At 41.9% G+C, this 20,251-nt stretch overlaps 1 protein-coding gene across 10 annotated transcripts in view; it reads left to right on the top strand.

Annotated features, from left to right (window-relative positions):
* The window catches only part of ESRRG (estrogen related receptor gamma), a 618,606-nt gene that overhangs the window by 79,912 nt on the left and 518,443 nt on the right, over positions 1-20,251 (top strand). Inside the window, exon 1 of one of the 10 annotated variants that reach the window (XM_032872919.1) lies at positions 7,444-7,698. The exons of the other annotated variants lie outside the window; for them this stretch is intronic. The gene's annotated coding sequence lies outside the window, so the exon portion shown is untranslated. Of the gene's footprint in view, positions 1-7,443; positions 7,699-20,251 lie in introns of those variants that run through there. 10 annotated transcript variants of the gene reach the window in all.

The raw sequence follows: 20,251 nt of genomic DNA, 5'->3' as shown, positions 1-20,251 counted from the left end.
TCTTAAGAACCTGGTTCTGAACGCACAGATCTCTCTTAGGTCGTTTTAGAAAAGTGGGGGTGAGACGGTGACATTGTGCCATGTATGTGATATATGGTTGGTACTCCTCTTGTAACAAGGAATTCATTTGGAATAATTTACAGGTGGAGGGTCCCTTGATGTTGACGCATTCAGTCACTATGAAACTTGTCCCAGTGTCTGTTTCGTGGTTGCCCCATGAAATTTGTTCTGTTCTAAATCACCCCAGTGCGTCCTGTGACGCTTCTTCAAATGCTGCATAAACGCTTGCTCTATAGTTTTTAAAATTCAATCTCAGAATCCAAAGTATATTTCCATTTTACTTTCTTATGTATTCTTAGGAGTCCAGGAAGCAGGCCTTCCTGTGCCCATTGAAATGATTCTAACAGGGGACTTTCTTCCAAATGCTTTGCATACTTTTGAGTATTTTGTAGATGGGAAACAGGACTCCTGATGGGTTAAGTTGCTTTTGCAGGACGCCACTTAGCTGTTTAAAAGCACAGTCTGTACGTGACCCAGCTGTTTTGTCTCTTAGGTCAAGTCCTAGCCCATGTAGCCGAGCTCTCTGTGTCACCTCAATCCCGAAAATGGCACAGTGACTGTCTCAGAAACCTAAGTAAACGATGGCCCATGCTGGTGGGCTTGCGCTCACTCCTAATCACTGCCCTTTTAATTTGAGGCTGTAGCAGATGGAAAATGATTTGGATGTTGCAGTAACAGCAAAAATAACATTGGCTTCCTCTCGGTTTTTGCCTGGAGAAGCCCAAGAAGCCTGTTCTTTATAATTAGAAGGTTCATGTTAACCTCAACAGTAGCACAGAGCCAGCCATCATAAGCATGAACTGATTCACCTTTGAGAAGTGACAAGGAAAGAATCAGCCTGAGGTTGCCTGGAGCTTTCTTCAGGATAAGACCCGAAGGGGAAACCCTCATTGGTTCAGGCCAAGAATGATCAAATGACCCAGTGTTACCTACTCCCCCGCCCCGTCCCCCTTATCCATGCCTTTCTCTCCTGTCTCAGAACCACCTGAGGACTTAGAACTGCTGACTTCAGCTCATTGGCCAGTGCGTCGGGGCTTAGATCCTGGATGTGAAATAAGGAGGAAAAAAGTCTTTTACAAAACCTTCCTTCCATCATTCCATTCTTTCCTCTTTGTCAGCCTGTATGCGCACCTTAAAAAAAAATGTCTCTTTCTACCTTGGAGTCTCTTCTGGTCACGATTCTTCTCCACACCTGGCTACTTACCATCTGACAGCCAAAGCAATATCCTTAACCAGAGCAGTCATTTTAAACGGCACTATTTTTATCATGTGGAGCCCTAGAAAGGTCTTTTAATAGTGTATGCAGGCCCTCAGAACCTAGTGACGTAGTGAGTTAGGCCATGACTACCCCCAGATTTCCAGATTATTCGCTTAGTGACTGATTCACTTTTGTGAGGGTCCCATTTGCTGTGACTATTTATAAACAAGCATGTTGAGGAAAAGACAGATGATAACCGAGCAGGGGAGATGTGGCTATTGGATCTACACCTCTGCTTGAGCGGTGCTTGGCCTCGATCTTCTACTGCTGCCCTTAACGATCCTGCTCTTCTGAGAGTGTTGGGTTTTGGAGGTTGCCATTCCTTCCACTGATCCACAATCATCAGCTTTTCTGTGAGTTTATTTCAAGCAGGAGGAGATTCTTGGCCTTAGATGAGGAATCATTCACATGCAGAATGTCTGACCGGCATCTGTTACTCCAACTTGAGTTGTCCCCTCATGACCTATGACCTTAGGTGATAAAGTTGCACAGGTTATCTGGCCTGTCCCATCTAATAGACAATAATGTAGCCCTGCTGGGGAAGGACTATATTTTATCAAGATCTTTCTCATGTGTAACCTAATTTTTGTTGGACCATGTTTAGTTTTACTACATCAGCAACTTCCTTGGGCCAAAAACTCCATTTATTAAGCTGTGTTGCCAAAAGTTCTTTTCCACCACCCTAGCTCACATATCTTGGCATGTCACTCTAGATGATCCTTTGGGTCCAGGTCAGAGGATCACGCAGGTAAGATTGCCTTCTAATAAGGTTCATTAACATCTTGGTTATTAAATTCCCTTGAATGGGGTTCAAGAGCATCTAACTTACCGTGAGGTTTGGGCCATGTGGAAAATGCCATAAATCTTCTGATGGCAAGTTTTCTCATATTTCTGCTATTTGTAGATTTATTTACTCTGCTTATCCAGAATGATGCCACCTCTTTCCTGGAGCATATGGTCTTCACAGGTGGGAGCAGAGAAGACCAGCTTCTACTTCCCTTTCTGCCTCATTCTGCCTTCCTTTCTTTTCTTGTGACCTCTGTCTTCTGGTTGTCAGAATGGCTGCTGTTGACTTCTCATGAGTGTCACTGGCTGATCTGCCTGGATTGGAACCTACTCTAGTGCAGCCTGTGGCTTGAGGAGAAGGTGCTTGGAGCTCAGGCTGCAGCCAGGGGCCATGGAATTGGGGACAGGGCAGTGGACAGCGGGGAGATCGTGAATGCCCTACCTGGGCACCTCTAGAACTTCTTGATGGGGCCATTGGCACACCAGTTATATTCTTTCCTTTTTCCTCCCATGCTCTATTACTGTGTTTATCACCTCCTCAAGAGAGATTCCACATGGGAATTTTCCCACTATGGGAGAAGTATTTCTTTTCTTCTCTAAGAAGCCTTCTCAACTTTAGTTATTCTCTGTTCTTTGAAGAGACCCGAGTCTTGGTTCTGTGAATCTCATGAGTCAGTATTTACCTAGTGCTTTCCTGAAGGTACTGATTCTCAGAGACAGATACAAGTGTTCCAGGTAGAAAGGTTTAGGAAATGGTGCACGTTCCTTCTTGCTTCTTTGAGATTCACAATGGGATCATAAAGGCTCTGGGAATTCCTGAAGTCAGGAAATTAGTTTTTTTTTAAATGTAATTTAGAATTTTCCAGGGATAAAAATTGTAGTCAGAGGAAGCTTGCCTGAGAAAAATATAAATTCTGACTTAAAGGATGAGTGGAATTTGGAGTGGGAGAGGGTGGTAATAATATAGGCTGAGAGTATGCAAGTTCAAGAAATTCTGAAGACCATTATTATAATTGGGGAATAGTGCACTGAAGTGAGAGGGGAGCTGGATGAAGCGGGAGGTGGTGGTGGAGAGCATAGGAGGGCCTGATAGGAAGGACTTATTGGCCATATTAAGGATTTTGATCTCTATCCAATGGGCAGAAGAAAACCTTGGAAGTGTTTTCATAATCCACATGGCTTAATTAGATACCCATTGTCAAAACACCATTTTGGCTACAACTTGATAGCAGATAGCAGGAGGGACAGTGTGTGTTGCAGGTGGAAAATTTACTTACACTGGACGCTTCTATTCTTAGTGAATAGCAGGGGAAATATTTCATATCCTAATCTCTTCCAGTTTTAAATCATTTTCTTTCATTAAAAATGGTCCCTTCCAGGTAAGCACCCGGTCAGAGTTATCCACCATGTCTCCTTCTCCCCAAGATGGCCTGGTGGAATGGGAAAGCTTCCAGTGCCTGGTATTTGCGTATGGGTCTCAATCAAGGTAAATTTCTGGGTTCTTAACTGCTGTCCTCTGTGGGAGTCATAGCTCATTGTATGCCTGGTCGCCACTGACTCCCTGCCAGTTGAACTCACTGTCTGTTGTATTTCAGCTCGGTTAGGGCCTGGGTCCTCTTCACTGCCTCGTTTGCCCCTGAGCTCTCTCTGGCATTGTGGCATCATGACTGAAGTCTGGCTCTGTGTTCCATCTAGACTCCAGTATGGTACCCATCACCCCCCAGCCCTGGATCCTGGTAGGCTCCCTAGCCAGCACCATCTGTGACTGCCCGTGTCCCTCCCCAGTATTCACAAGACCTTTTGTACTTCCATACTACACTAAAGCCGAAGGACCTAGGTCACTAGACTCAGTCTTCCTCTCCACTTACCCTTGTTTCCCTCAACTTACACTCTGCTGGTTTGCTCCAGTTTGGGAGTTGGGGAGCACCTGGCAAGATGGTCTTAAACAGGAAGCGGAGAACAACTCTTTAAATACCTACCTGCTCCAGGTCTTCACTCCAGAGAAGTGAGTCAAGACACATATTTCATGGTCTCTGCTACTGCTGTCTCTACCTCTGGTCTTCCTCCCCAATACTCAGGGCTGGAAAGGTCAGCTAGATTTTTTCTCCTGAGTCGCATTTGCACTCTCTTTCTTGGCCTGTAGTTAAACACAAAAATCTAGTATACAAGCCAAAGAACTTGAATTGAGAATTCCCTTTCTTGCACTCTTCAAGGCTTAACTTTTGAGTCTTTTCTCTACAGAGGTCATGTAAATCACCTTTGAGACTCAAAGCTAAGAGGTGTGCTCTTTCTACCTGGTCATGTCCAAGTCCTTCTCCCACTGGAACAGTTATCCTCATGCTCATCTGTGGAAGTAGATAGGTACAAAGGATTATGATTTATTATTTTTAAAATACTCTCACTGTTGAAAGTAGGAACAAGGTCTCCTAAGAGATATGTATAACTTGGACTTGGTGATGACAGTAAAGATGGAGAGAAATAAATGAATTAGAAAAATATCTAGATGTTAGGATTGATAGTACTTGGTACTTGGAATAAGGTGAATTGATCAAATCTGAGAATCTCAAGGTTTCTGGTTTGTGTGGACGGATGGCAATGCCACTTGATAAGTCACAGAACATTGGAAAAAGAATTGGTTGGGGGTACTAGACCACTTTTGGATGTGCTGAATTTAAAGTTTTTGTGAGACATCCAAGTAGAGAGTAGTCAGTAGAATGTATACATGTATAGCTTAAATATGAGTATTTCTAAAGAAATCACATCATAATTGTAAGATTGGTGGGTAAGTAGGAAATTAGAGGAGTGATAACTAGATTGACCAAATGGTAGATAGTGTGATGCAACCATCACACTGTAGGCAGAGGCTTACCAATGAAACCAGATGATGAATAAGTGTATTGATTAATACTCTTTCTCCATGCCACATCCCATGGTTCACCACTCTACCTTCTCTTTGAAGGACACAGCCTCCATTTACATAAATTAATATATTCAGTCAGTTTACAGCAAATCTTATCAACTAGGGATTAATTTTGTCTCTTTCCAATGATGTTGCATATCTCTCTGTTCTGATCCCATTTTGTGTTGCTTTTAAGATTTTACTCACAAAATTCTATTTTACTTCTGTTGTTACTGTATTCCCCCAATACTTGCAAAAATGTTGCTGAGTGATGAGGCTAGAAATGTAGGTAGGAGCTAAATAAGCAGAAGATGGTTGGATTTTATTAAAGGAGGATAATGGAGAGTCATTGAAGGGTTTAACCTGAGGAGTTAGTAACATATTGTGTGTGTGCTTGTCTAGCATGACTTCCTTGATCTACTGCCAGCAAGTTGATTCATGCAGTTGATTCAAAACCTGTGTATTGATCATCCCTTTTGTATTAGCTACTGTGCTGGATGCTATGTGGATATAAAATTAAAAGGTTAAAAAAAAAACCCTCCAATAATTATGCTAATATCCATTTGGGATATAAGTAGAAAAAGTTAGCACTAATTTTAGATTTGATTTGAAAAGGAATGCACAGCACAGGATGTCAGTGGCTCCTGACATAACTCCTTCTAGTGAAGACATGCCTTAACCCTTTCAGATCATGACAAGCTCCATAAACATTATTGTTTCCAGCACTGGAAATGCCAGTCTTGTGTGTTTAGCTTGCCATTTAGCAGAATTATTTTATTTTTCTTTAGGTCACTAATGGAAAAGCATCTCAACATATACCAACTATATATTTTTAATTTTATTTTTAAATACAGAAAAGTGAAAAGTCAGACAGACCCAAGACATCTGGGTGAAAATTCTATATTTCAAAAGAATCAAGGCAGGATAGGAGAGTGTACCTCTGAGGGAGAGTAGCAAAGGGATTCTTTCAGGATTGGGTTTTAACATCTCTGGCCAGTTGGGTGAAAATTGTTTTGAAGATGTATTACATTCCCTGATCAAATGGAAAAAAAAAATGACACCTGCCATCGTATCTAGGAGACACCCAACTAACATGGCCAAAAGCCATACTCTCCTTCCCACATGGTCTTGTTGGGAAAGCCTTCCACTATCCCCTCCTTGGCAACTGGGGCAACCTCGTGCCTCCTCATGGAGACCGGCCATCTTGGAAGACTAAGGAAAGCTCTAGACTTGCCATTACTTTCCTTTGGAAGTTCCCAAGTGTGGTTCATGGGTGATCTTTTCTTTCTAATATTTAACTTGGCACTTCCTTTTCTGCCAGTTTTAAGACCTGAGTCAACTTTGTAGAAACTTGCACTCTAAATATATTAGTCAGGAGGTTTTGCTGGAACAGTGTTATGTTAAAAATGCCTACCAGAGGCCCTTAGGGGTTGTGTCAATACTTTCCTGGGTTTTGAATGTCCTCTAACCTGGTATTACGTTGTTGTTGGGTTGTATTTTTTTTTTCTCCAGTCCTGCAGGGGTTAATTTTCTTTGTTGCTGTTAGTGTTTGATGTGAATCCTCCTATATTAATGTGGTTTTTGAAATGAAAAATCCCTACATGCACAAAGAGTGCCTTGGATAGTTTGCATTTGCAAATAAAGCCCTAACAAATGCTCATTTAAAAAATATATTTTCCCAGCTGAGCACATTAAGGCTATATGCTGCATCTTTGTATTCACTTCAATAAACCAGGTGTGCTTTTGGAGATTAGCTATTTTTTATAAAGAATGATTTTGAAATAAATGACAATGGGCTCATTTCTCTTTATACTGAGGATAACATTAAAGGAAAACTGCCGTGATTAGTTTTAATATCTCAGATAGCTTAATGAGTACTTACTAAAAATGTGTGTGAGTGTGTGTGTGTGTGTGTGTGTGTGAGCACACAAACACAGAAGGTAGATATATGTGTACACATGTGCCTGAATAATTTTCCAACATGTTAGGTAATACCTGTCAGGGATTTTAATAACCCAGTGCCAGTGAATTATTCTGGTGGCTGTTTTGCTGCGGCTTTCAGCAGGAAGTCCATTTTCCCATGGAGCTGGGGTTCTTTTTTGTTTTTTTAAAAGTGCCAGTCAGAAAATATGAAAATGGCCTGGGATTTTATGTGTCAATTATAGTCAATGATTGTATGCCTCTTTATAAGTGACCTGGAGTTCTTTTGCACCTTATGTCTGGTCTGTAACATGAGCTGGAGGTCAGATGAGGGATATGGGATGTATGGGTTAGGTTTGGAATAGTGAGTGTGTGGATTATGTTAGGAACGAATTAAGAGGTGGATTAAAGATATCCAGGAAGGGGCCACATGATTTTGTATAGAATGAGCTTGGAGTGGGATGAGACGGAGTCATTTCACAGAGCTTTCTAGGGTAGTTCTACAGTTAATGAATAGAATCAGGTGCATGCCAACGGTGGGAGGGGTCCCATGGTTGAGAAAGTTAGGTAAACCAGAGAGCCTCAGGTATCCGTAGAGCTAGTGTTCAAGAGGCTAATCACAAGGGCCAATCTGGGTAGGGATTCCCATGCAGCCAAAGGGGAAGGTGGTTAGCAGACAGATGATTTCAGAAGGATCTATTGGTCATCCTGTGGAGGCGGAGGAAATGTCTCGAGTGTCTGCATTTCAAGGCCTGCTACCCAGTTCTGCTGAGAGGTAATGATCGCTTTATTCAGAGAATTGACTAAGTCTTGTCTGAAAGATTATCCAGGGTGTAATAGTCAAAGGGTCTGTAGTTGGTTTCTTCCTCTTTTTTCTTGCCCTTGGCTGTGCGAATGTTACTGGTATCCTTTCTAGAAATTGAAGAGAGAAAGTTAAAATTTAAATCTGGCAGCTGTTTTTGGTCGTGGTGGTGGTGGTGGTGGTTCAGAACTCTGGGTGATGGTGTGAGGGAAGGGATGAGATTGCAGCTGGTGCTGATATGCACGTGGGGGAATATCCAGGAGAGGTTATTATCCCTATTTTCTGCAACCCTCTACAATCGATCTCTAGCTCTCCACGTTGAGTTCTTAGTTTTTGTCTTGTTCCCATATGGGCACAGTCTATAGAAAGAACATTAGCACTTTGTCTCTAGAAATATGACTTAAACTACCATCTATATGTGTTTTGAAGAGCCAGGATGTGGGTGCAAATAAACCTAATTCTTCTGCCTATAATCCTGAGAAGGTGGCTCGAGATGAGAGTGATGAAAATAAAGACAAAAATAGCTAAATTTAAAACTCTGGTTTAAGATAATGGCTCTTTAATAAAAGTGTGGAGGAACATCATTGTCACAAGATTCTTTATTGGCTCTCGTAAGACTGGAAAGTGTCAACAGTGATGTACTTTACTTCAGGAAGTATGGCTGAGAATTTTGGTTAACTAGAGATAAGTTATGTAATATTCATTTATTATGGATAGGTTTTGAAAATGACACAGACTTTTCAGGTGGAGTCAGGTGATTTTATATTGTTTGTGTAAATGGAAGAGAGAGAGCCTTCCTCTCTCTGCAATGGAACCCAGCTTCCTTCTTTCCATTTATGAAAAGTGTTTGAGGCCCATGTTAGCTGCAACCAGTGAGGGTGTCCACTTTGCTGTGTCCAGGAGTGGAAAGTGCAGTGATTGCCCTGGAGACGCATGAGGTGTCTTCTTTGCTGAGTTTTCTAATGAATGTTGGGGCTTGAGCATCCGTACATAGATTATTATGGAGTGTTCGTTTATGCTTGGATGCTTGTGAATGCCAAGAAATCCTTAATGTTTGGCATTGCCTTTGAACTGGAGCTGGGAGCAAAAGGAGAAATAGGAATTTATGAGATGATATTTTTGAGGATGCAGGGGGAGAGATCAGGAAACTGAGTCTAGAGAAGGTGGGGGCATACCATGACAATGGATGGAAGTCGTGGCTTTCTTCGCTAGGAACTTCAGAAGCATACCTCACAGTCCAGGGGGTGAGTTGATAAACAGCAGTTACTTGGCTGTGTCACCAGAGCTCATCAGTCCTTGCCAACCAGAGCTTCCTGTCTCCTGGCTGCTCTCATTTAAATAAACCCTTTTGGAGAGGTTTTTTGTTTGTTTGTTTGTTTGTTGTTGTTGTTTTTTGGTGAACGGACCAGGTTTCTAATTTTAGCTGTGACAGCTTATAATTAGAAACCTCTCCAGACTTACTTGTTTACAAACACCTGCATCAATAGTTCATGTTTACCATTTTGGAATGGGCTGTGCTGGCACAGAAAATGGGGGTGAAGGAGGTGCCAGTCCCTCCATTGGTATGTTCTCTTATTCCTCCTGGATGCCACAGGGTAGGCATCCAGGTGGAATAGTGTGCCTTTGTGCATGTATGTGTTTGATCAGGGGTGTGCGTGTGTGTGTGTATGTGTGTGTGTGTGTGTGTGTGTGTGTGTGAATGTTTTCTTTACTTCTCCCCCAGGTGGATGCCTCCAGCCCATCCAGCAAATGCTCTGGCTGCGTCGCACTGCAGGGCTCTCTCCTTCTTGGGAATAAAAGAAATTGGTGGTCAGTTATTTGGGACAAGGTTAGATTTTAAATGACACCCTAGAGAGAAATTTTAGCAACTAATTTTAGCAACTCAGGATCTGCATTGGATAAAATGCTTTCTCTATTTCCATAATTTCTATATTTATATGTCATTCAGCATACTGTATAGCTGAGTGATTCAAGAAAAACAAATAGGGAGAGCTATCCATAATATACATAATTCTACATTTTATCAAAGCAGAAATACATATCTGTGGTTAGAATGAGACCACCTCATGAAGTGATGGCTTCTTGCCGGCCGAAATGGAATGCTGTCAGGGATCATCAAAAAGATGACAGCCGCGTGGTCAAATGACAGAACACTGCCCTGTTCTCACTGATTCTAGGTCATAAAATGTCAGTGGAGAACCCGCTGGGGGCATTGCTTTGAATAGAATCTTGATGATTTCTTGGGACAAGCATAGTTATTCCCTTCAAAGAATGTAAAAAAGATATTGCATGCCAAAGCAAGATTTAAAATAAGAAGTAAAATTAGAACACAGACTCACAGACCAATATCTAATTCTAATTGAAGTGGAGATTATGTAGGAAACCAAGCAGGTGTGGGCCTGAGCTGTGACACTTGGGTCCGCCAGCTGGGAGGGTGACAGTCAGATGCCTATTTACTCTCCACTATCCGAGACCACTTAATGTTCCCGGGAGGAAACAAAGTCGAAACAATAAACAAATGCTCTCAGTGCTGGGCTTGTCGTGGAGACGGATCTTTCCCAGAGATGTGGAAAATGGAAAAATCTGCTTCTCAGATCTAATCTGGACATAGCTGGCTTCTTTGCTATTACGCCCGAGATCAATTAGATTAAATGACTATTTTAAGTCTCTACCGAGCCTCATCCTTTTCGAGCCATGAACCATGTTCTATACCGATGGGTGTGTGTGTATGTGTGTGATTTCGTATGTAGACATTCTTTCAATTCTTAAAAATGTACTACCTTTATGTACAAACTTGTAATGGATGTTTAAAGGATTTAATGCATTTGCTGCCTTGTATCAGAAAAATGATGGAGGGATTCAGTGAGGGAAAAGGGCTGTTGGCACAGCCTGTAGGCTGTTACTTTCACCAACTGTGGTGTCAGCTATGATCTTTTTTCAGTATTTCTGACTGTGGGGCCTCTTAGCTAGAGATCCCTGGGTCTTTGGGATTTCATTTTTTTATTAAAAAATGAGAAAATTTTCCTGCTTTTACTGAGCATCTACTCTCTGCAGAGTTTTTAAAGTCAGGATGGAGGGGGAGGGCATGAACAAATATGGGAGATTATCCTAGCTGTGGAGGATGCCCAGTGTAGAACAGAGGATCTGAATATACTCTAGGGCAGTGGGATGTATTGCCAGAAGCTACAAATAGAGCTTAGTATTGAAGTATTTGATCTGGTATGTCTTTCCTTTAAGCCTAGCAAGTTTCTGAGCCTTCCTTTGGGTTGAGTGGAATATGGGCAACAGCATCTATTGGGCACCACTGTGTACCTCACACAGATATAGGGAGTAGATTCTAGAGTCAAATTAGGTTGGTTTGAATCCCAAGCTAAACACATGCTCATAGTGTGTTCCCTTGGACAAATACCTTGAGCTCCTTAATTAACAGTTTTCTCATCATCGAAACAAACCATCTCTGGACTTTTAAAAAGATTTTATTTATTTATTTGATAGAGAGAGAGAGTGAGAGAGGGAACTGGGGAGGCAGCGCCTGATTCAGGGCTCGATCCCAGGACCCTGGGATCATGACCTGAGCTGCAGGCAGAAACCTAATGACTGAGCCACCCAGATGCCCCATCTCAGGTTTTTTTTTTTTTTTTTTTTTTTTTTTTAGGTAAGAGGTTTACTATTCTTGTGAACATATTTCATAGGAGAGGAAAAAACTTAATTATTGATGGAAAAATCCTGAAGTATTTCAAAACTAAGACTTTCATCAGTTGACAAAAAAAAAAAAAAAGTTTTTGATTGCTAACTCATCGCCATAAAAGTTTAACTAAAGCAACAGCTCCACTTATTAAATCCCACAGTAGTAAGATGAATAATTTGAAAAGAATGAAAAAATTCCAGTTGGAAGGCAGGTGAATGTGGAAAGGAAGAAAAAGGGAGTGTCGAGATAACACAGTGTCCTCTCAGTTTTCTTCTTCATCAGACCATAGACAGTAGACAAGGTGGTGATTTCAGAACTTTCTCAGCCAAGCTGCTGAAGAGACAGAATTTGAAGCCACCAGTTCAGGACTTTCTTCTTCAATGACCAGTCCAATTCAGTTGCTACTTATATAACTCACTTTGAGAGCACTAGTCTGAAATTTTAAAGGAAAATAGTGTCATAGTTCTTATGAAATAGAGGCCAAGAATGGGAAGCCAAATATATGTGTTGTGGGAGATGTCCCTACATACTAAAATGAAACTAGTAGCTCTTGTCATCCTCTCTCTCTTCCCTCCTCTTCTGTGAGTGTTGTGTTTTCTGAGTGTGTGTGTGTGTGTGTGTTTGTGTGTGTGTGGTTTATCTGTAGTTTATCTAAGTTCCCATTGAGCCCAAGCTACAGAGATTCAGAAAGAGTTGGTACAGTCATGTCGATCACTGGTTAGAGAATATTCCTATTCGGGAGGCACCGAGACAGGGCTAAAAAGTAAAAAGAAAAATAAAGAGATAGTCTTCAGATTGTGGGAGCTTATGCTCATGCTGCAGGAACAGAATGTACCAAGTTGCCGTGTGAGAACATATTAAAAGTTTGTGAAATTGATAGGGTAAAGCTCGCATGTGTAAAGGCTTTGAAAGAGAACTCATACTAGATTTAGTTAAATCAGAAGCAAAACAAAACAAAATGTGTGGAGTCCTGAAAACACTCTTAAAAAAGGTGAAGGGGGCCTGTTAAATATCTCCCCCATCTGGGTTTCGCGATGACTCTCAGGAGACCAGATGTAAAAGGGAGAGGGAACTCTTTGTCACCGGGAGGCAGAGTCAGGGGCTTGGAGGCGTTTGTTAATGCCTTGCCCGGTTCTACCCAACATGCTGAGCTTGCGGCCCGGACGCAGGCAGCCTGGGAGTGATTTCTTTGACTTTGGAGGAGGAGTCTTCTCTAGTGGTCTGTGTTTTCCAGCTGGGATTCAACTTAGCTCACAGATCTAGCATCCCTTGTAGAGAGCTGACAAAGAGCAGGGTGGCCGTGGAAGAGGAAATCCCGTGATGCTGACTGGTTGACTTCCTGTCAGATATTGTTAATCATGGGGTGTGGCCCTTTGGGCAGAGGCTCCAGTGTGACGGAGCCTTCTAGGGAGACTTTCTGGTCTCCTTTAAATTCTGAGAAGTACTTTAGTCTTTCTTAGGAATAGCTCTGCCTCCAGCTCCCATTTTTTTCACACAGTCACCTGAGTTTTAACTTCAGTCAAGTTTTTAACTTTTGTGTTAAACCTGAACATCCTGTTAAATATGGCAGACCCTAGCGATTGTTCTTCTCTGTATATCTCGGTTCTGTGACTAGAGATCATCCAAGGGTCTGGCCTTGTGGAGAAAACTGTCTGAAGACCATTGGCAGGCCTGCTTCTGGATGGGCACTGAGTAAGCCTGGCCCCATTCCTCAGCTGCCCTTATCCACCTGCCCAGACCAGTAGTAACAACAGTAGCCATTCGTTATTTTAGAAGTACATTAGTATATTGCTAAATACCATTTTAAAAACTGAGATATAATTGACATACAACGTTGTCTGTGTTTCAGGTGCATGAAACGCTTTTTATATATCACCCATTTAATTGTCCAGGCAATCTTAATGAAGTAGATATGACTAGTCCCACTTGAAGAGTGGCGAGTTTGAGACCCAGGCACGGTCAGTGAGCTGGCCAAAGTCACACCCTGGGGGTTTGAACTCAGGATTAACCTGCTCTGTATGGTCCTCCCTTTGACAAGGAGACTCTGGCGTTGAATTAGAAAACCTTCTCAGATACTTTCAATGTGTTTAAAAAACAAGGTAACTTAACACAGGAGAAGGGAAGGGGAAATAAACTCAGATGAAAATAGAGAGGGAGGCAAACCATAGAGATGCTTAAGTCTAGGAAACAAGCAGGGTTGCTGGAGGGGAGACAGGTGGGGGGATGGGGTAATGGGGCGATGGGCATTAAGGAAGGCATGCGATGTTATGAACATCGCATGCCTTGGCAACTGATGAATCACTGAATTCTACCCCTGAAACTAATAATACAGTATATGTTAACAAACTGAATTTAAATAAAAGAATTTTTAAAAAAACAAAGTAATGTGTAGATAGAAGACATTACTTCCCATTTTTTCCATGCAGCGCAGGGATTCCTCGTTCTTCACGCTCTTGTCTACGGTGGGCTGCTCATTCTGGATTGCTGGCCAACAGCTCCCCCCTGTTGTTGAGTCCCAGGAAGCACGCGGTTAGCCCGCTGTTCTGCATAGAGCCCCAAACGCCACCTGAGATGAGGAAAGGGCTGACTCCCTTTGCTCCCATGCCTTGGGCTGCCTCCCACCCTTGTCCACCTGCGTTAGAAGGTTTTGTGGGAGCAAGTTGGCTTTTTTCTCAGGGGAAGCCACGATTGTCCCACCGGTTCAGATGTCAGCACCTGGATGGTGAGACAATGTGTTTAATTGCTCTGCGGCCGGCGTGATGCTTCCTGCATGTGCCAGGCCCCCCAGTGGTTCACAGGACTAAGCCGAATTGTGGAGAAAAGTCCCCTTGGGCTGATCAGGACTTCAGAGTCAGGAGTGGCACGGTTTGAGACAGACCAAGGGGAACAAAGACATTTCAAAAAGATATGTATGGAAACAATAAAAAAAAAATTCAAAGTTGAACTTTGACATAAAAGGATTTCAGAGTTGAAAAGGGAGGATTTCAGTAATATGGGAGAAATGGGAGTGTACTCAATATTCAGAGACTGTCTGGGCTCGAAGGGCTGGGAGGACACCCGTAGCTCCGTGGGGGAACGGCCCTGGGATCATGGGTTTGGAAAGGGGCTGGATGGAGCACGGGTGTCACATGGGGCATGGGGGGAGGCGCTTCAGAGAGAAGGACAGGTGCTCCTGTGGGGGGAACGGCTAGGATACGGCAGGAACACTTCTCTTGCCCCATCCTCCTCCCGTCCTGGGAGCGTGGGCTGCTCCCTGCACCTCCCCTACCAGGCTGCACTCTGGGCAGAAGGTCCTCGCTGGGGACCAGACGCAGCACTTAGTATTGCTAATGAGGTTTCAGGGGGTGCTTTTTCTAATATAAATCAAAGATTACAGGTGTACCCCCTTTTCATCCACCCCTCCCTGCCATAAGCCTTAGTCATGGGTTGCTGCGGGCTCCTGGCCACGGGGGACTGTCTGTGCCTAAGGCTATCAGTGAAGATAGCTATTTAAGAGGTTTTACTTTTATATCTGAGCAGCCAAATTGTGCATGTAACAATGGGGACCAATTATTGCACAATAGAGCATCCCCAATAAAACAGAGGGAGTGTATGTTTAATATGCAATGAATGACACCATCTTCTCCTAAACAATGAGAGCATTTCCAGGCCATTGCGGGAAATGGGATTCCATTCTGAAGTTTCATTTGTTTGTGAAAGTGATATGTACTACCCTTTCATCCATGATTGTGAAAACAATCACCCCCAAATAGTGAAATAAGTAATAATAAAATATCACCATTTGTGGTCACGTATATGGGAAAGAGAACTTTTCTGGGTTTGAAGTATCATTTCTATACCCTTTTCTTTGGAAATCGAACCTTGTTGGGTTCTAATTTATCTCCAGCTCAAGCGATTGTAGTATTAAATAGTTTAAAATACTTAAAAAATTCCATCCTGTTGACAGTGGTTGTCCAGTGGTCCTGAATTGAACAGGAATCCTGAATTGGGAATCCTCATTTCCCTCAAGGTTCTCGAAGTCTGCTGTTTTATCCTCCAACAGAGGTCACTGGGAAAAAATTCGCCATCCGCTCAAGATATTTTATAGAGGAAAATGTGGTCTGGTGAGGATAAGAGATTTAATTCAAGATCATAAAATGAAAGAACTGAATGGTTATAATGGAGGGCTTACTGAAAATTTAACTTTCCGTAATTAAAAGACAATGAAAGTAGCAGAGACAAAAATTGAGGGTGCAGCTTTGTTGAAGAAGGTATGTCTCTAGAAAAACATGGGATAGGCATTGCGTTTTTTTTTTTTTTTAATGTAACATGATAGCATAGTTTTCATTGGTAAAATTTAAAGTGACTGACTTTTCTTGGTTTGCCCAGGATGGTCCTGATTTTTTGCACATTAGCATGGGGGAATGCTTCAAACTCCGGGATATCTCTTAGTCCTGGGCAAACGGGTGCTTGGTCACACCAAATTTGACCAAAAAAAAAAAAAAAAAGCGCTACATTATTAGGTTAAAGTTGTCACATTTTTCCTTGGAAGCTAAGTTTCTTCATGCTCAGCTATCTTTAGAGGGAAACTGGCAAGTCTGGACTATCCTTTCCAACTTCTAGAGTTTTCCTCATAGTTTCTCCACCACATTTAGGACATGGTGGAAATATGGAGATTGGTGGGGGAATTCTGTCCAATCATAATTTTTCTGGCACCGCATCCAAGACCAGAGTAATGCAAGGACAGCAGTGAGGGAAGGTCGGCAGACTTTCTCTATAAAGGGCAAGTTAGTAAATATTTTAGCCTTTGCTGGCCACACATAGTCTCTATTACATGGTCTCTCTCTTTTTTAAAAAACAACTCTTTGAAAATGAAAAACTCTTTTTAGCTTTCAGGGTATATAAAAATAGGCTGTGGGCCAGATTTGGCCTCTAAGCCAAACTCCCCCGTAGAGCATTGCTGTCCAGCAGAAATATAATGCAAGTGATTTTTTTTAATTTTAAATTTTCTAGTAGCAACATTAAAAAAATAAAGAGTTAAGGTAAATTGAGGTTTAATAATGCATTTGATTTTACCCAGTATGTCTTAAATATTACTTATACATGTAACTGGTATAAAAATTATTAGTGAGATAGTTTGTGTTTTTGGATCCTAAATCCTAGAAATCCAGACTAGCCACATTTCTAGTATGTAACGGCTGCATATACATGGCCGGTGGCTACCATATTGTATGGCACAACACTGGGACATCTTTATAACGTATAATGTGACAAATCTGCAGCCCTTCTCCTTTAGTCCTTTACCACTTCAACGAACACAGACACAAAACAAAACAAAACAAAAGAACAAACAAAACAAAAAAAGATCTTAGAACCAGAAGATGGCTTAGAGATCATCTAGTTTCACACTTAATTTTGTAAATGAGGGAGCCGAGGCTCAGAAAGGCTAAGTAGTTGGCCCAAGATCACACAGCTAGTTCAGCAGCAGATCTGATACCAGGACTCGCGTTTCTGGACCTGCCAGGGGCCTCCCCACCCCCACCCCCCACTGCAAGGTCTCTCAGTTCTCTAAAGTTGCCATTAGTGACCCTGTGCCTGGGAGTCATCAGGAAAATGGTTGATATTCCGGTCACGGTGATGTGTTTACCTATGCAGAGCCCAGTGTTAGGTGCCATTTATGATCTGTGGCAAACATCTGAGAGGTCTGGCTGGGAAAAAGGGTGGTGTCTATGGCCGTAGAGGAAGGGAAGGGAAGATCTGTGTTTTGATCTCCTGAATGGACAGGAAAGATAAGAATACATGGGCACATGCTTGCGTGTGTTTGTATCTTCATGGGGTCCTGTCTCTGGACCATCTGATTGTGTCTTGAACCCAGGCAGCCTCCTAGATAAAGGCTGGGATCTGGGGGCTGGCGTCTGCTGTGATGGAAAGGATACGGAGTACTGGTGGTTCTCTTTTCTTTGCCTGACAAATGCTTGCCCCTTGTGCTAAAGGAAGGAGTAAGCTGAGTAAATATTGGTTGTGTAATCAGAGTAAATGGAAGAGAAGTTTTGTTGCTTTATAAGTAGCCCAAACCCCTGCCTTTCTTCAGGCATTTTCTTTCTTTTTGGTCAGTGTGCATTTTTCTTTTTTGGACCTGACTCCTTTTCTCTCCACTTAAGGGAGTTACAGACCAGCTAAAGAATTTTATGAATAGGAAAACCCTGTAGTGCATTTAGCTTGGGGAAATGTCCCTTAGAATAGATTGTTTCTGAGTCAAGTGTATAAATATTCTGGCTCAAGACTATACCCTTTTTTCTTAATGAATTGGTCTGGCGGTAGTTAAAGCCAAGTGTGGTCTAGCAGAGTGCTCCAGAGAGAAAATTGAATGGACAGAAAGCCCAGTCATAGTTTTCAACTTTATGTAACGTGTTTCGCAATATATTAGAAAATTAACTTAATGACAAGTGGCAGGACCTGTTGTGTAAGCTGGTCGGTTTGGAAGCAGGTTGATGTCTTTTCTTCTCTTCCCTGACCCTCCCCATGGGGTGAATTTTGAAGATACAAACAGCTACCATGGGACCTGCTCAGTTTCCTGGTGACTCATTCAAGTTTATCATCCCTTACAGTCAGTTTCTGAGCTAGCCAGGCTAAAAAAAGGAATTTTTCATGGACTACTTTAAAAGAGGGCTGCTAATCCATTTTTCTTATTATTTTATGCCCTCTGCTTTTTACACTACCCCCACCAGCTGGTTAATCATGCAAAAGCTGAACACTTCATTAGCTAGTACACGGTCGCCCATGGGCATTTCTGTTGTAAATTAGTTCTTTCTATTTATACAGGTAAGTCATGGCCAAAAGTCTTATAAGGTGCCAAAGGTAAGGGTTAGAATTAATTTCTTCTTCTTCTTCTTTTTTTTTTTTTTTTGAGTTTTTCAGAGAACTCGTTTTAAACTCTTGAGTTCTAGTGATGGGCAATTACTTTTGAATTAAAGAGGAAATAGAAGGCAAATCTTTTTCTGAAGGTCCCAATGTTGTAGTATAGGTACGGTTAAAGTGGCTTTTGGTGAAGCCCTTGCCTTTCAGAAAGCGGGGGCAGAGGTTGACAACACTTCATATATATACATATTTTTTTAAGGCAAGGCCTAGAAAAATATTTGAAGAGGCTCTTGCAATTTAAGCAGAAGGCAGAAGAGAGGCTAATCAGAGTCTTCAAAAAATTCTGCTCAAGAACTGGTGCCCATAGATACATGTAATTAGGTATACGGCCTGTGCAAAAACCCAGTAACTACATGCGGGTTTCTTTCTTATATTTTATTATTATTATTATTATTATTATTATTTTGCTATTTTGTGCTTATTTCCAGAAATTGAAAAATATTCTTTCGTACTTTTATATTGCCAGGAAAAACTGCTTGTGTATTTGGAGGGAAATACTGGGAGCTGATTCCTAAATTTGCAGTTCCTAACAACACAAAATTAAACTCAGAAGTCTCTCTCCCCCTTCTCCTGGGAGGATTTCTTTTCATGAGGGGCTCTACAGTTTTACGAATTCTGCTAAACAGGCAAAGCGCAGGCCTCTTCTGAACTTGACATCAAATCTTGATAACTCTGTCCTCGAAAGGAGTGTTGGGCTGTGTCTACCAGCCACGGTTTTCTGCAAGTATGAGTAAAATTTCTATCTCCAATGTGGGTTCTCTTAGACTGTTTTCTGCATAGCTTCCTAGCAGAAGGGTCTTTTTGCAATATCTCTTCTGCTTGTTTCCTTCATGGATGTTTCCAGTCTTTCCAGATCTTTTCCTTGAGCGGTTATGGAGATAGAGACTGGGTTATTTTTCCTTAAAGCTGAAATAAGACACTCTTCTATAACGTCTGATTCCAGTAGAGATTATACTAAGTAAAGGTAGATGCCTGATGGAGGGGATGGGTGAAGGGGGTTGTATTGAAATTCCAGGAATGGAATTCAGAGAGAAATGCAAAACCAAATCTGCTTATCGCTTGGATTTTTGTGACTCTTGTTAAAATTTCTAGAAAACAGGGAGAAATATCAGTTGATTGTTGTTATTCTTTTTTTAAAAGATTTTATTTTATTTTAAAATCATCTCTATATCCTGGGGTTTGAACTCAAAACGTCAAGATCCAGAATCACACGCTCCACGGATAGGGCCAGCCAGGCACCCCTGATTGTTGTGATTCCTTTTCCCCAATTCTAATAATAAGGCATTGGTCTAGGAAGCCCTGATGGGCATGAAGATTAGAGAAAGCCTAAAGTGACACAATAATTAGGCACATGACCCTAACTGACAGAGGAGGCATCTTTCGTGTGTTTAACCCTTAAAAGGGCAAGTGTACTGTATTGTTATTCGTCTGCTTTATTCTGTCATATTTTTGTTGCAGGGGTTTTCACATAATCCCATCCTGCATTAGGAGCCCGGGACCCCCTTCTGATCCGTGGGTAGCTGTTTTTCACCTGGTGGGCCAGGAGTGAACCTTTTTTCTTTTCGCACGCTACTTTAATTCCAGTTTAATGGTGTGGTTTGTGGCTCTTTGCTTGCAGTTTCAGTTCCTGTTTAAATACTAAAATCTATTGTGTGTCTCCCTTTCTAGACAACATAATTGCATTGCTAACTGGCAGGGGCAATTAAGTGTACAGTATTATGAAAAAATAAAGGTCCCAGGCCCTAAGATGTAACTTGATTTCTAATTGCACCAAATCCCTTCTGCGAGAGTGGCACGTCAGGGTTGAAGAAGGCCTAAAACAGAGAATTAGGGTATAAGGAGAGAGGGGTATAATTCAGCCAATCTTCTCGGCACTGGTGCCTGTCAATGAGGGAGAAGATTGGTGACCGTTTCTTCTTTTTATCATAGGCGTTCAAGCTT

The sequence above is a fragment of the Lontra canadensis genome, unplaced genomic scaffold (assembly GCF_010015895.1).
Source record: "Lontra canadensis isolate GAN:19392208 unplaced genomic scaffold, GSC_riverotter_1.0 scaffold46, whole genome shotgun sequence".
NCBI lineage: Eukaryota > Metazoa > Chordata > Mammalia > Carnivora > Mustelidae > Lontra > Lontra canadensis.
The sequence above is the reverse complement of the archived record's forward strand: the minus strand, read 5'-3'. Positions and strand labels throughout refer to the sequence as shown.